Below are 15,743 nucleotides of genomic sequence, written 5' to 3' on the forward strand. Positions count from 1 at the left end.
CATTGTCAACTTCCGTGGCACACAGACATTAAACCTCAAAACATCTTCTGCTCCTCTTTAACTGCTGACATCAGTCCCCAAGTTCTATCATCCCTCTTCCCAGTGTGATCCATTCCCATTATTCTATTTCCTATTTCATATTTACAGAACTGCTGCCTACATTGATTTTGTTCTCGTAGTTCTGGCCCACCTAGTCTAGTGGAAGAATGACTTCTGTATTGGTCTTTCTACCTCTAATATTTAAAAAATCAATTTTATGCATGGTGTTAGAATAATCCCTTTAAGACACAGTTTTGATTACTACTCCCTGTTTCAAAACCCTTCTGTACTTTTCTGTTATCTTCAAAATCAACTCCCAACTCCTCTGATGGCATTTTGGGGTCTTCATGATTGACTGCAGATCATCTAACTTGATTTCCCCTTTTCTACTGCTCTAGCCAGGCAGGATTACTTACTGGTATCTAAAGGCAGCCCGTAATGTGCTTTGGTTGGTTTTATTATGTCCCCACATTTCTGTCGATTTGTTGGCTTTGAATTAGATGCTATTTCCTTTATGAAATCTCTTCTAATCTTCTCTAACAGGAATAAATCTCTTTCTTCTCTGTCTTAAATGACATTTTTAAACCCTCTATTGTAACAGATATTTTCTGCCTTCAATTTTAGTAATTTGTGTCTAACTTATTTCTTGAAAGCAGGGAATATGCTTTGCTAATATTGCACATAGTGAAGATTCAGTACATAGCTGGCTAAACAAAATAATGTAATTTCACAATCCAAAGTACAAAAAATTCTTCTATTTTCAAATTAAAAAAAATGTCTTAACTCTATCCCAAGTTTCTAAATTATTTATTTAAAAGAAGGTAACTTGTGTTTTAAACAGAATTTTCAGGTCTGGCTTTTAGCTCATCACCTCATCCTCTTTTTGAATAAGCAGCCCTGGGTAGACTATATTGTACTTGATTATATATTGTTGCTGATTGGTCCTGGATTTTTAAGGAAGATCAAAGAGTGTGCAGTAGTTTATGAATCAATTTTAATAGATTTCAGTTGCTCAACATTACCTGTAGGAGAAGCTGGAAACAACATAGTATTTGTCCCTGGCCAGCTCTAAAGCTGTTACAAGGTGGAAGAATAGGAAAAATCTCAATTATTGCTTCTCCTAGGATCACAGCCACAGTGCTCCTCCTGGACATTTTAAATTATAATTAGTTGAATATGCTACATGGAAATTGAGCAAACATGACAATAACTTTTTGGCTTGGCAAGGCATATGCTGATTGGCCAGCTCTTCAAATCTGTTTCATCATCTCTTAAAATGCAAACCAGGGCCAAATGCCTGGCAGAGCACCATACACATCCTACTTATTAAATCAACTTTGTAAATAAATGCATGAATAACTAAATGAATAAGTGATATTGGAATGGCTTTCTTGAGATTCTCATTTCTTAATAGAGAGAGAAGGAAAGAGGGAGAGGAGAGAAAGAGTGTGTGTGTGCACAGACATAGAGATTGGACTAATAGGCATTGTAGACTCAGAAAGGGGGAGGGTGGGAGAAGGGTGAGGGACAGGAGGTTACATAGTGGGCCGAGTGTACACTCTTTGAGTGGTGGGTACACTAAAAGCCCAGACCTCACCACTATGTATATATCCATGTAACAAATCTGTACTTGTACCCCTTAGATCAATAAAAATAAAAATTATATATTAGAAAAGAGAGTATATACGTGGTGGAAATATTATTTCAAGGTTCAGACTGCCATATAAGAACACAACTCAGAGAAAATACTGGTTATGAACTGCTTTACAAAATTTATACAGACTGCCTGAGTTTTATTCTTTTAGTTGTTCAATTCTTCAATTATTATTCAATAATTTTTACATGTTGACAAAATGTTATAATATGGAGGAAATGAGCTAGGAGAGGATAGGGTAGAGGCAGGTATAAAAGAGAAGAAAGAAGGAAAAAAGAGACCCTGAGTATTGTTGTTTGTTTGTGGTTTTGCTGAAGCATTTTCTCATGAGTCAAACCTCCAAAAGAATCCTTGTTCAGGTCTGAAGATCATTCTGTAATACTGTTTAAATATATTACTCTCTTTACCTAAAATACTATTATGGAGTTTTAACATTCTCAAAGCATAAAAACACACTAATTAGGCAGGAACCTTCATTCAACTAGAATGTCTTTAAGTCCCAAAAGTGAGACAAGAGGAGGGAAAGAATAAACTGACCATTATTCAGGGCTCCCATGTCCTAGGCAGCGTGGTGTGAATTACTATCCCCATTTACCTTAAGGAAACTGAAACTCTATGTCGTGAAAACAGGAGTTTTCTTTGGCACACTCTTTTCAAAAAATAATTCTATGAATTTTACTCCCATAATGGCAGTGTGAGGAGCTCCACAGGTCCAAGCCCCAGCCAAAAAACTTAAGTGTTGAAAATTATAAACAAACAATCAAAAAACCACATACAATCAAAAACCAAAAACAATACCAACAAAACCAACCATCAACGTCTTTGCAAAGTGTCCTAACAGCATTTAATGAAAAAATATTTATTCCAAAAACAGACACTAAAACTTGGTAAGAACAGAGATTCTGTAGCACTTGGGCCATGGCTGCCCTTGGGCCCCTCCTTCTCCTGCAACTCATCTCCATAGAAGCTCCACTTTGGTTGGGTGTGTCCAAGAGGAAGGGGGCTCCCCTTCTCCTCAAATCTCAACCAAGCAACATGGGATCTCATCGAAAGAAGGAGGCCAGCATTTCCCGTTTCCTCTAAATCTAAATTTTAGAGGTTCAATTCCTGGTGAGTGTGGCTGAGAGGTCAGGGGCTCCCTTCTTCTATCCAGACCCCATTCATAGAGTAGAAAGTTTATCCTAGCTGGGTCAGGACAAAAATATTGGGACCTTGACTTCCCTCGGCTGCTCACATATACGGCAGAGGTTCCATGCTCAGAAAGGTAAACTAAGAAGACCAGAGGCTATCATTTCTGCCCCTTACCTGGAAGAGTGGCTCGAAGATTTTGCTTAAAGAGAGAGTCAGTTTATAAGAACAGAAAGCTGTAAAGCTTTCCTCCAAGGGGTTTACTTGTTTGTTAGTTTTCAATTTTTATTTTGGATTTGGGGAGTACATGTGCAGGTTTGCCACCTGGGCATATTGTATGATGCGAAGGTTTGGGGCCTGAATGATCCCATCACACAGGTACTGAGCACAGTACCCGATAGTTAGTTTTTGATCCCTTGTCCCCCTCCATCCTTGCCTACTCCAGTAGTCTCCACTTTCTACTGAGGTCTTCTTTATGTCCACAAATACCCAATATTTAGCTACCATTTATAAGAGGGAACACACAGTATTTGGTTTTCTATTCCTGCATTAATTTCCTTAGAAAAATTGTCTCCAGCTGCATCTACGTTGCTGCAAACGATATAATTTTTTCTTTTTTATGGATGCATAGTATTCCATGGTATATATGTACCATGTTTTCTTTATCCACTCCACCACTTATGAGTACCCAGGCTGATGCCATGTCTTTGTTACTGTGAATAGTGCTGCAATGAACATATAAGCACAGATATCTTTTTGGTAGAATGATTTATTTTCTTTTGGATATAGATCCAGTAATGGGGTTGCTGGGTCAAATAGTAGTTTGTTTTAAATTCTTTGAGAAATCTCTGAACTGCTTTCCACAGAGGCTGAACTAACTGACATTCCCACAAACAGTTTATAAGCAACTCCTTTTTTCTGCAGCAGCTATTATGCCTCTTAGTAATAGCTATTTTGGCTGGTGTGAAATGGCACCTAATTGTGGTTTTGATTTGCACTTCTCTGATCAGTGACACTGAGCATTGTTTCATATGTTTGTTGGTCACTTGTATGTCTTCTTTTGAGAAGTGTCTGTTTATGTCTTTTGCCCATTTTTAATGTAGTTATTTATTTTTGCTTGTTCAATTATTTAAGTTCCTTATAGATTCTGGATAGTAGACCTTTGTTGGATGCATAGTTGCAAATATTTTCTCCCATTCTGTAGGCTGCCTATTTAGTCTGTTGATAGTTTCTTTTGCTGTGCAGAAGCTTTTTAGTTTAATTAAGTCCCACTTATCAATTTTTGTTTTTATTGCAATTACTTTTGAGGATTTAGCAATAAATTATTCCCCAAGGCCAATGTCCAAAATGGCGTTTTCTAAGTTTTCTTCTAGGACTCTTATAGTTTGAGGTCTTATATTTAAATCTTGAATCCACCTTGAGGTAATTTTCTATATAGTGAAAGGTAGGGGTCCAGTTTCATTCTTCTGTATATGGTTAGCCAGCTATCCCCGCACCATTTGTTGCATAGGGAGTCCTTTTCCCATTGCTTATTTTTGTTGATTTGTCAAATATCAGATGGCTGTAGGTGTGTGGCTTTATATCTGGGTTTCCTATTCTCTTCCATTGGTCTATGTGTCTTGTTTGTACCAGTACCATGCTATTTTGGTTATTGTAGCTTTACAGTATAGTTTGAAGTCAGGTAATGTGATGCCGCTGGCTTTGTTCTTTTTGTTTAGAATTGCTTTGGCTATTTGGGCTCTTTTTTATTCAACATGGATTTTAGAAAAGCTTCTTCTAGTTCTGTGAAAACTGATGTTGGTAGTTTGATAGGAATAGCATTGAATCTATAGATTGTCGTGGGAAGTATGACCACTTTAACCATATTAATTCTTTTAATCCATGAGCACTCTGTGTTAAATAAACTCAGTTACACAAACAAATGGAACTTTTTGTTTGTTTGTGGAACTGAGTTTATTTGACACAGAGTGTGAGGAAGTGTAAGCCTAAGGTGTTATCAAAATCAATGGAGGTTACACAGTGGCTCATTTCTGTAATCCCAGCAATTTGGGAGGCCAAGGCGAGAGGATCGCTTGAGTTGAGACAAGCTTGGGCAACATAGCAAGACCTCCATCTCTATAAACAATTAAAAAGTAGCCAGAGATGATGGCATGTGCCTATTGTCCCAGCTACTTAGGAGGCTGAGATGGGAGGACCTCAAGGTTGCAGTGAGCTATAATTGCACTACTGCACTTCATCCTGGGTGAGAGAGCAAGACTTGGTCTCTAAAAAAACAAAACAAAACAAAAAATCCCCCCCAAAACCCAATGGAGATACTAAAAAGTGGCTAATAGCTACAGCAGGGAAATAAGCTAAATGGTAGGTTAGCTAGTTTTAGACAAACAGAGAAAGACAGTTAAGAAGACCCCTGCTGAGGGAAAACAACAACAACAACAACAACTTCAAATACTAGCTTCAAAAATTCCTCCTTCCCAAATTTAATTGGAGCAGACTCTGGAGCAATTTATAGCTCAGAAATTGTCAAGAACAATAGAGCAATCATCAGGCAATTACTGGATTCTAATATCTGAATTTGATATGAAATGAGACAGACAACAGAAAGATTAGGAAAAGAGACAAAGAGAGCCCTGCTATAACCACTGCCATCCCAAAACTGTGCACATGGCCAAGGCTACACCCTTGAGACGATAAATACAATGTAATACATCCATAAAATTGAATATTACTTGACAATAAAAATAAATGAAGTGCTCTGATATATGCTGCAAAATGCATGAATCTTGAAAACATCATGCCAAGTGAAAAAAAAAAAGCTAGTTATAAAAGACCATATATTGTATAATTCTGTATAAACAGAAGGTCAATAACAGACAAATCTATAGAGACAGAATGCAGATTAGGGGTTTCCTAGGGCTGGAGAAGGGAACTGCAGGGAGTGACTATTAATGGATTTAGGGTTTTTATTAGAGTGATGAAAATGTTTTAAAATTGTGATGATGGTTGCACAACTCTGTGAATATACTAAAAACAACTGAATTGTACATTTTAATTGGTTACTTAGATTATATATATGTATTATAAGTAGTATATCAGTAGATTTTAAATTATTGAATAACAATAAAAACAAGTCTTAAAATTTCTTTAAATTTACAAGAACAAAATGCACGTACATAATTGTATATAAATATACATTGGGATTGTTTCATATATACTGGCAGTTTTGGTGCTCTGTTTTTTTTTTTTTTCCCTCTAGTTTTTTTCCTTCCTCCATTCCCATCCTGCAATCTGCACCATCCGTCCTCCTGTAAGGTTATTCATGTTAATAAACTGGTAAGTATATTCACATATATTTACTCATTTTAAAATGACACACACACACACATACACAAAGGCAGATATGTTCGGATATACACATATATGGGAGAGTATTTTTGGCATAGTTTCATCAAAATGAAATCATATCAGTCACTTTTCTGAACCTTAGTTTGCTCATTTTACATCTTCTAAACATTCTACTAAGTAAATGAGTTCTAATTTATTGTTAGTTATTTCTAAAAAGTTAAAATAGTTATTTTTAGGTATTTTCAATTTTTTAAAAATAACTACATAATAGTCCACAATATGGATAAACCATGGTTTATTCAGTTTTTTTTTGCCTGATAGCTCTAGGATATTTTTGCCTGATATCCATCCTTTTATTATCTTTTTTAAAGATTTTTATTTTGAAATAATTGTCAACTTGCATGAATTTATAAGAAACAATAGAGGAAGTGATTCTGTATAGATTTTATTCAGTTTTTTCCAGTTGTGACATCCTGTATGACTAGCATAGTATCACAATATCACAGCCAGGTCATTGGCACTGCAAAAAATTCATTGGCCCTGTTTATATTTCATGTGTTTTACATGCACTGTGTGTGCATATGTGTGTGTGTGTGTGTGTGTTTGTGTGTTTAGTTCTATACAGTTTTATCAAGTATGCAAATCTTGTGACCATCCTCACAGTCAAGACACAGACAGCATCATCACAAGAATCCCTCCTGGTACCTTTCTAAGGCCATAGCCATGTTCCTCCCTTTCCCATTTTTTGGCCCCTAGCAACTACCAATCTGTTGTCCATCTCTATCATTTTATCATTTCAAGAATGTTACTTGAATGAAATCATACACTAAGTAACCTTTTCGAATTGGCTTTTTTTCATTCCGCAGAATTCCTTTGAAATCCATACAAATTATTCAGTGTGTCAGTAGCTTATTTTTTCATTGGTGAGTAGTATTCCATGATAGTACCACACCATTTACCTATTCTCTTCCAGAGTGGCTGTACTATTTTACATTCCCATTAACAGTATGCAAATGATCCAGTTTCTTTGAATCTTCACTAGCATTTGGTGTTATCAATTTTTTTTATGTAGTCATTCTTATAGGTATGTATTGATATTCCACTGTGGTTTTAATCTGTATTTCTCTCATGGCTAATTATGTTGAACAAAATCTTATTGCCTGTATCTTTTTGTTAAAGTGTCTGTTCATGTCTTTCGCTCTTTTCTTCATTGGATTGTTTTTGTTTGTTGAGTTTTGAGAATCTGTTAAATAGTCTAGATACTAGACATTTGTTGGATTTTTGATCAACTTTTGTTTTTATGCATGTTTTTGGTGTCTACCACATTATTTTTAACTTTAAAAAATGACCATTTAAAAATGTGTCTCATAAGTAGCCCGTAGCTATAATTTTTTAAATCTGAAGTTTTAAAATATACAATCTCTAGTGGCTTACATTTTAATAGGCAAATGCAATTTGAGGTAATGATAATTACGCTTGATTTTAACCATTCCATCTTATTTTATGTTAATATTTATTTACATTGTTGTTTCCTCATTTTCCTTTTCTTCAGTTTTGGTAATCTGGTGACATTCTTATTCATTCTATTTTTCTCTTTTTAACTTTGAGACTCTGAGATCTTTATTTTTTTTTCCCAAGGTTATTTTATTTTTCCCTGCTTTAATGATCAGATACAGTATATATTTTTCTATGATTATTTGAAAATAAGTTAGTTGCCAGTTATTTCACTCTCAAAAAGGCTATATATCCTTCCTACTCCAGTAAAATTAGACCCTCAGAATGTTTTCCCTTCTTTGTTCTCTTTTTCCGACAACCACATGTGATCTCTGGAATGCTTTTCCTTTACCCATCTGCCTTATTCCCAACCAGTTCCTAGGTTTTGCTGATAATCACTTAGTAAACTTTTTCCTAGTTGATAACTAGAACTTCCTCATAATGCATTCCTTCTCTTTGAAGAGCCTTTATTTAGTATTTATGTTGCACACTCCCAGTTGGTTTATACATTTCAGTTTAGATTTAATTATTGTAAAGATTCACTGGTTACCACTATTTCACATCCTTGTAACCATCTTTATCTTGGGGTTTCTGTTTTCATTTGTTTGTAGTTTAGTTAGAATAGTTTTTCATATATTCAGAAAATATTTTAAACTGATTAATCATGAAAACAGAGTGTATCAAAATTTGTGAAATGCAGGTAAAGTAGTACTTGGAGATAAATGTATAGCACTAAATGCCTATGTTAGACAGGCAGAAATACCGCTATACTAGTGAGGGACAATGCCTACCTTAGAAATGACAAGAATTTCAAATTATTTTCCTCAAAATTCACTTTAAGAAATGAGAATAAGATGAAAAATAATTCCAAAAAAGTAAGCAGAAGTAAGGAAATAAAGATCAGAGGATAAATAAGTGAAACAAAAAATCAATAGAGAAAAATCAATGAAACCAAAAGCTGTTTTTTGAGATGATTAGTTCAACTGGTAAATCTCTCTTCAGGCTGACCAGGAAATAAAGGAGAATAAAGAAGTAATCAATACCAGGAATGAGAGAAGTGACAGCCCAAGAGATTTTGTGGATATGAAAAGGATAATAAGGAAATGTTACAAGTAACTGTTAGTATCAGTAAATTCAGCAACTCTTTGAAATGGCAAATTCATTGAAAGATGCAAGGTAACAAACCTTACTCATGAAGAAAAGTTCATAAGTGACTAGCTCTCTGTCTATTAAAGTAATTGTATTTGCAGTTAAAATCTTCATACAAAACAAAACTCCAGGCCTCAATGGCTCTAGTGATAAATTCTACCAAACATATAATGAAGAAATAACAGCAATTCTACAGAAACTCTTCCAGAAAGTTGAAAAGAATATTTGTCAACTCATTTTATGAAGCCAGCATTATTTTGATTCCAAAATCAGATCAAGACACTATGAGAAAAGAAAACTATATGTACCAGTGTCTGTCATAAACATGGATATAAAAATTCTTGACAAAATTTTGGCACATAGTATTCAACAATATATACAAGGTAATATGATATGACTAAATGAGGTTTACCTCAATAATGCAAGGTTTCTTAAACATGGGAGAATCAATTAATGTAATTTATCAGATTAACGAATAAAGAAAAACCATATAATCAAATCTCAGTAGATGCAAGAAATCATTTGACAAAACCGAACATCTACTTATCATAAAAATTCTCAGCGAACTGGAAAGAAATTTCTTAAACCTGATAAAAAAGGCATTTATAAACAACCTACAGTTAGTACCATACTTAACTGTGAAAGACTGAATGCTTTTCTGTTAAGCTTAGAAATAAAACAAGAATGTCCAATCTCAACACTTCTACTGAATGTTGTACTGGAGGTTCTAGCTAGTGTAATAAGTTATGAAAAAGAAATAAAATGCATTCATATTGGAAAGGAAGAAGTAGAAGTGCTTCTGGCTTATATTACCACATGACATGATTTTCTATGTATAAAATCTTATGAGAACTACATAAAAGCTACAAGAAATAATAAGTGAGTTTAGCAAAGTTGCAGGATATAAGATCAATATAAAAACAGCAATTGTATTTCTCTACACTAACAATAAACAATTGGAATTTGAAATAAAAGCCAACATAATTTACAACAGCACCAAAACTATGATATTCTAAGGAATAAAACTGTCAAAAGATGTGTCAGACCCATACACTTAAAATTATAAAATATTGCTGGGAAAAATCATACAGGACCTAAATAAATGGAAAGATATACTATGTTAGTAAACTGGCACAGTCAACATTGTTAACAGATCTGTTTTTCCAAAATATGTCTATAACTTTAATTTAATCCTAATCAAAATCCCAGCAGGTGCTTTGTTTGGTAGAAATTGTCAAGCTTCTCCTAAATTTCATATGAAACGCAAATGACCCAGAATAACCAAAACAACTCTGAAAAAAGAACAAAGTTCACAAATGCATACTACCTGATTTAACACTTATTATAAAGACATGGTTATCTACACAATAGGATATTGGTGTCAAGATAGACAAACAGATCAATGAAACAAAATAGAGGGTTCAGGAATAGAGTGATTTTTGATTTTTGACAAAGGTGAAAAGCCAGTTCTGTAAAGAAAGGAGATACTTTCAATGAATTATGCTGGAACAGTCGAAGACCTACATGCAAAATTTAATTTAATCCATCTGTTTTACCATATATAAAATTTATCTCAAACTGTATCATAGGCCTAACTATACAATCTAAAACTACAAAATTTCTGGAAGAAAACTTAGGAAAAAATTTAGGGAATGTCTTAACCTTAGGTTAAGTACCAGAAGTACAATTATAAAATAAAAATGATAAACAACTAAAATTTTCAGACTCTTCCCTTTGAAATACAATATTAAGAGAATGAAAAACAAACCACTGATTAGAATAAAACATTTGTGAATCATATGATAACAAATTTGTATCCAGAATATATAAAGAACTCTCGAAACTCAGTAATAAGAAAACAGATCAATTTTTAAAAATGGGCAAAAGATTTGAACAGAAGCAGAGAAGATATACACAAAGGAAATAAACATTTGAAAAGGTGCTCAACATCATTAGTCATTAGGAAAATGACAATGAGATACCAGTTGTTAGAATGTCTAAAATTAAAAAGTCTGAGAATACCAAGTGGTGACAATGATGCGAATTAAGTGAAACTCTCATTCTTTGCTGGGTGAGAATAGAAAATGTTATAACCACTTTGGAAAACAGTTTGATGGTTGCTGAAAAAGCCAAATATAGATCCACTAGATGACACAGCCATTCTACTGCTACATATTTACCCAAAAGAAATAAAAACATACACCATACAGAGACTTGTATATGCATGTTGACAGCAGCTTTATTTGTAATAGCCAACAATTAGAAACATCCTAAAAGTCCATCAACAGACGAATGGATAAATGAGTTGTGGTATATCTATACAATTGAATATTACTCAGCAATAAATAGGAAAGAATAGTTCATACACACAAGACATGGATGCGTGTCAAAATCATTTTGCACAGTGAAAGAACCCAGACCAAAAGAATGCATTCTGTATTATTCCACTTATATAAAGTTCTAGAGAGAACTTATATATGTCTTATCTATAGTGACAGAAAACAGATCAAAGGCTCCTGGGCATAGGAGGACGAGGTTGGTAGGATTACAAAGAAGCTAAAGGAAACTTTTGGGGATGATGAATATATTCTTTTTCTTGATTGTGATGATGGTTTCACAGACATGTATACATGTATCAGATATCAAAAAGAGTACATTTTAAATATGCGCAGTTTGTTGTAGGTTGATTATACCTCAATAAGCCTAGTTTAAAAAGTTTAAAAATTAAAGTGGAAAAAGGAAATGTAGAATGATGGGGAGGGAAGTGACTTATTTTAGACAGAATAATCAGAGAATGCCTCCCTGAAAAGGTAAAATTTAAACAGATACTTGGAGGTATTGAAGGAACAAGCCATTCTGGCATCTAGCTAGAGTTCTATGCAATGGGGATAGCCAATTTGAAGGCCAATAACCTGCTCTATATTATAATGCCATGTTGATCCTGAGGAAGTTAAACTCTGTAGTACTTTAATTTTGGCATGTTCTTAATATCAGTTGTCTTATGTATTGCATAGCCACTGGAGTCCTAGGAGATTGAGATAAATGTGTTACTTCAGGATGCTGTCTGAAAAGTGTCATAATTGTGTTAAAATAAATCCATAATTTTAGTTTAGGTAACTAAAATTAATGTACTCTTTTAAAAGTAGAAGGCAGCTAATATTCTGATCAATTTCAGATAACTATTAATTAAGTTTGAGTTAATTAGGGGGAAATACTTCTTTTTATACTTTTTTCATTTCTTCAGCATTCACTGATTTCTTCAGTAAATATTTACATTTTAAGCATTTTGCCAGGTAGTGGGGAGATAGTTTTGAATATCCATGTACTTGTGGAATTTATAGCCTAGTGGAGAAAATGAGTTTATCATTTAGAGAAATGTCCTTTGAGATGAGAGAAGTTAAAACTTAGAGACATGACTTCTTATTGTGACCACATAGAGAGGATAAATACATTAGAGAAAATACTACCTGCTTTAATAGGTGTTACTTGGTGAAACTCTGATGAAACAGTTAAGGTGAGGAAGATGATTTGGCAGAGATAGCAGTTAATTATATTTGCTAAGAAGGAAAATGACATTTGGGAAGGATGAAGGAAAACTTCTGGACTGAGTTTAAGAAAAAAGGCAAAGAAACTGACTGAACCCTTCAAAATGTAATAACTATCTGTTTATCCTAGCATCAAGGTGACTGACATAAGGCACATATTTTTCAAAGAATGTGAGTCTTTCCAGTGATCAAAGCCACAGAAAATAGAAGGTAGCTAACATTTATTGAGTACCTACTATGTGTCCAGCCTTTTATGTATATTATCTCATTATGTAAAACAACTGCAAACACATATTGAGGATTTACTATGAGTCAGCTTCTATTCTAAATGTTCTACATGTATTGGCTTACATTATTTTATAGTAAATTAGTAGTACTATTGTTATCATCTCCTTTTATAGGGAATGAAAATAAGATACAGAGAAGTTATGAATTGCCTAAAGCTGCCCGATTAAACTTGAACCCTAAATAGCCTGGCTCCAGAGCCTAACTAAGCTTTTTGCCACTAATCTATGCTGCTTCTCTGTTCTAGGTGCACTTAATGGGAAATTTGCCCTTTTGCAGAAGTAAGAATGCTCATCCATGCACATGCCAGCAAGTTTGTTTTAAAAGGCCTTCTTGGGGTTATTTTGTTGTTTATTCTTCACCTTACATTCATTATTCTTGGCTTCTAATGTGAAAAGCCATGAGAAAAGGCAGGAGGAAATAACAAGAGGTGGGAGAAGAGTAAAGCCCATCACTTAGATATTTTTACTTCATGTCAGCAAAGGGCTTTGCTGTGATTCTGAAATACTGCAGCTTCAGTGCTGTTTCCACATGGGTGCTCAGCTGGTCTGCAATGCATGGATGGATGCCTGTGCTATGTGTCTAGAAGACAGCTGCTTTGATGAGACGGGAGACAGTGTGGAGGTTGGTAGCCCAGACTCTGGAGCCAGGCTGCCTGGGTTTGAATCCTGGCTCGTTTACATGATTTAAATATTTGTTTCTTCTATTTTTGATATAGAGCAATAGACTAGTTTCTGGAGGCTAAGTTGTTCTTTGGGAGAGTGAGGGTACACCTCACCCCATCTATCCCATGGTTTTCTTTGAAGCTGAAATGAAATAGCATGTGAAAAAAAGCACTGTAACTAGAGCTATTTCAATCCTAGGGATATATTATTATCTTTACTGCCAGTAAAATAGATACTTGTGTTGTTCATTCAGTCCCTCGACCAAGAGACTGGTCCTGAGCCATCAGTGCATTTCCTTGCCCAGTTCTCTTTGTTTCCAACAGACAAAAATGCATGGGGTGAGCAGTCTGGCCAAGTAACAGGAAAGCTAATTGTACCGTGAAGTGATCAGAATTCCCAAACCCGTGATGTTGTTAGAGGCTTTGTCTTCTCTAATATGCACCAATAGTCAGGTCTTCAGTACTAAGCAGCCTGGTTTTTGCAATTTATCTAAAAGTAAAAAGAGAAAAAAGTGCGTGGGGCCAGGACTGGCAAAGAAAGGATGATTCTTATTTCTATCATAATTAGCAAAAGGGACAATTAGTTATTTTAACATATTTTAAATAAAGATTGGTTATTTTTAAAGGTACTGGTTTAAAGAAAAGCACACAATTTCCTAAGAAGGCTATGCCCACATTGGGGAAAGAAATTGCTATTCCGCTAATAACTAAAGTGCTGGTGTCTACATAAGCCTGCCTTCCTGGCTTTTACATCTTGCAATACAGGTGTAAGAGCTAGAAGTGAACAATGTTCATTTCTGTAGGGTAGAATAAGAAAAATCTTGACTAACAATTCTATTTTTAACTAGTAAGTAGCAGTATCTCATTTTTCCAATACTAGATGTCCTCTAAGCTAAGAATTATAAACTACGTACCCTTCTTCCTTGTGGAGAAAAACTGACAATAAGAATTAGCAGGAAAAGAGACAACACATAAGAACAATGCTTCTTCCACTGACAAAAGGATAGCCATTCTGAAATTCAAAAACAGAGGTAGCATATACCAGAAAAATGAAAGGGATTTAGTCATCCCAAGAATTGGGGAATGCTGTGGGTCAACAAAGTTCTGGATCATAACACCAAGATTCAAATAGGAAAATGCTCCAAAATTATGAACTAGTGTTTAAATGCTAAGAGAAGTCAGGAGCTTGGATTCAATTTTCCCTAAGGCCTTGCATTTTATTTCTAACTAAAATTTCATGGAGCACTTAAGAAATACCAGCCTTTACAAAACAGATCTGACAACTTATGTGCTGGGGTATGGTCTAAAATAGGAAATGAAATTTAAGCCTAAAATGCTAAAATCTTTTGGCAGACAACAAAATTATATATATAGGCCATACCTGATCGGAAAAAAATAGCAATTCCGTTGATTTTGTTCTTGTTTTCCCTTCTTTTAAGGTTTCTGGCAAATGTTTGAATCTTCATGGAGAAGAAGGTGATTAGAGAATTAAGTCATCGAGCCAGTGTGTGTGACAGCCTTTGTGTTAGGTCCAGGGAGGAAAGGGAACATGTCCCAGCCTTAAGGATTTTAGAGTTTAGTAAGGAGAAAATTACCATGCAGGATGATCAGTACTATATTGAAGATGTGTGCAAGATATATAAAATGTTGAAGGAAGGGGAGGATGCTTAACTTGGCTTGGATAGAATGCTTATAGAGGAGACCATCTAATCTGTGCATTGAAGATGTAGTAGGAGTTTGTGAGGCAAAAAGAAAGAAGATGGTGTTCTAGGCAGAGGGAACAGCATGTGCAAAGACATGTTTGAGGAACTACGAATGATTCATTAGTGCTGTACTTCAAAGGTTACATGCACATGTATGAGGAGGGAAATCTGCACAGAAATGGGCATAGGATAAGTAAGAAACAAACAATCAAGGGACTTGTGTGTCACGAAAAAGAGTAACTCTTTTCTTTCCTGAGAACAGAGAGATTTGATCAAATTTTTGTTGCACAAACATCCCCTGGAGGATGTGGGAGACAGACGAATACAGGAAAGAAACTGGAAGTAGAAAGGTACAGAAAGCCTGTAAGGCTCTTTCTCTTAAAGAGAAAATAGACAAAATGACCCAACTAATTATTTCAGAAGACAGTATTTAGTGCAGAGGGGCCTCCAAATATTATCAGTCTCTTAGAGCAAAGTAAGCCCTGTTTCAACAGCTGATTGGACTTCCTGTGAAAGAAATTTAGTTTTCCATGCCTCAGCTGCAGAAGTCAGACATGAGAGAATATAGAGAAGACTTTGTTTAATGTTGGTTCAAACTTAGCTTGATAGCCATGGAAAATGAACACTCTTCAATTGCTAGAAGAGCAATGTTGAAATTTCAGGTGTTTTGTGTATGCTTTACAAAGTGATGAAAAATAGATTAATACACAATTGTTTTAAAAAAGATGATGGCTGAGAGG

At 34.8% G+C, this 15,743-nt stretch overlaps 1 protein-coding gene across 16 annotated transcripts in view; it reads right to left on the reverse strand.

Annotated features, from left to right (window-relative positions):
- ANKS1B (ankyrin repeat and sterile alpha motif domain containing 1B) overlaps positions 1–15,743 on the reverse strand; it is a 1,267,908-nt gene that overhangs the window by 431,369 nt on the left and 820,796 nt on the right. The gene's annotated exons all lie outside the window — the stretch shown is intronic.

This window comes from Cebus imitator, unplaced genomic scaffold (genome assembly GCF_001604975.1).
Source record: "Cebus imitator isolate Cc_AM_T3 unplaced genomic scaffold, Cebus_imitator-1.0 Scaffold18, whole genome shotgun sequence".
Taxonomy (NCBI): domain Eukaryota; kingdom Metazoa; phylum Chordata; class Mammalia; order Primates; family Cebidae; genus Cebus; species Cebus imitator.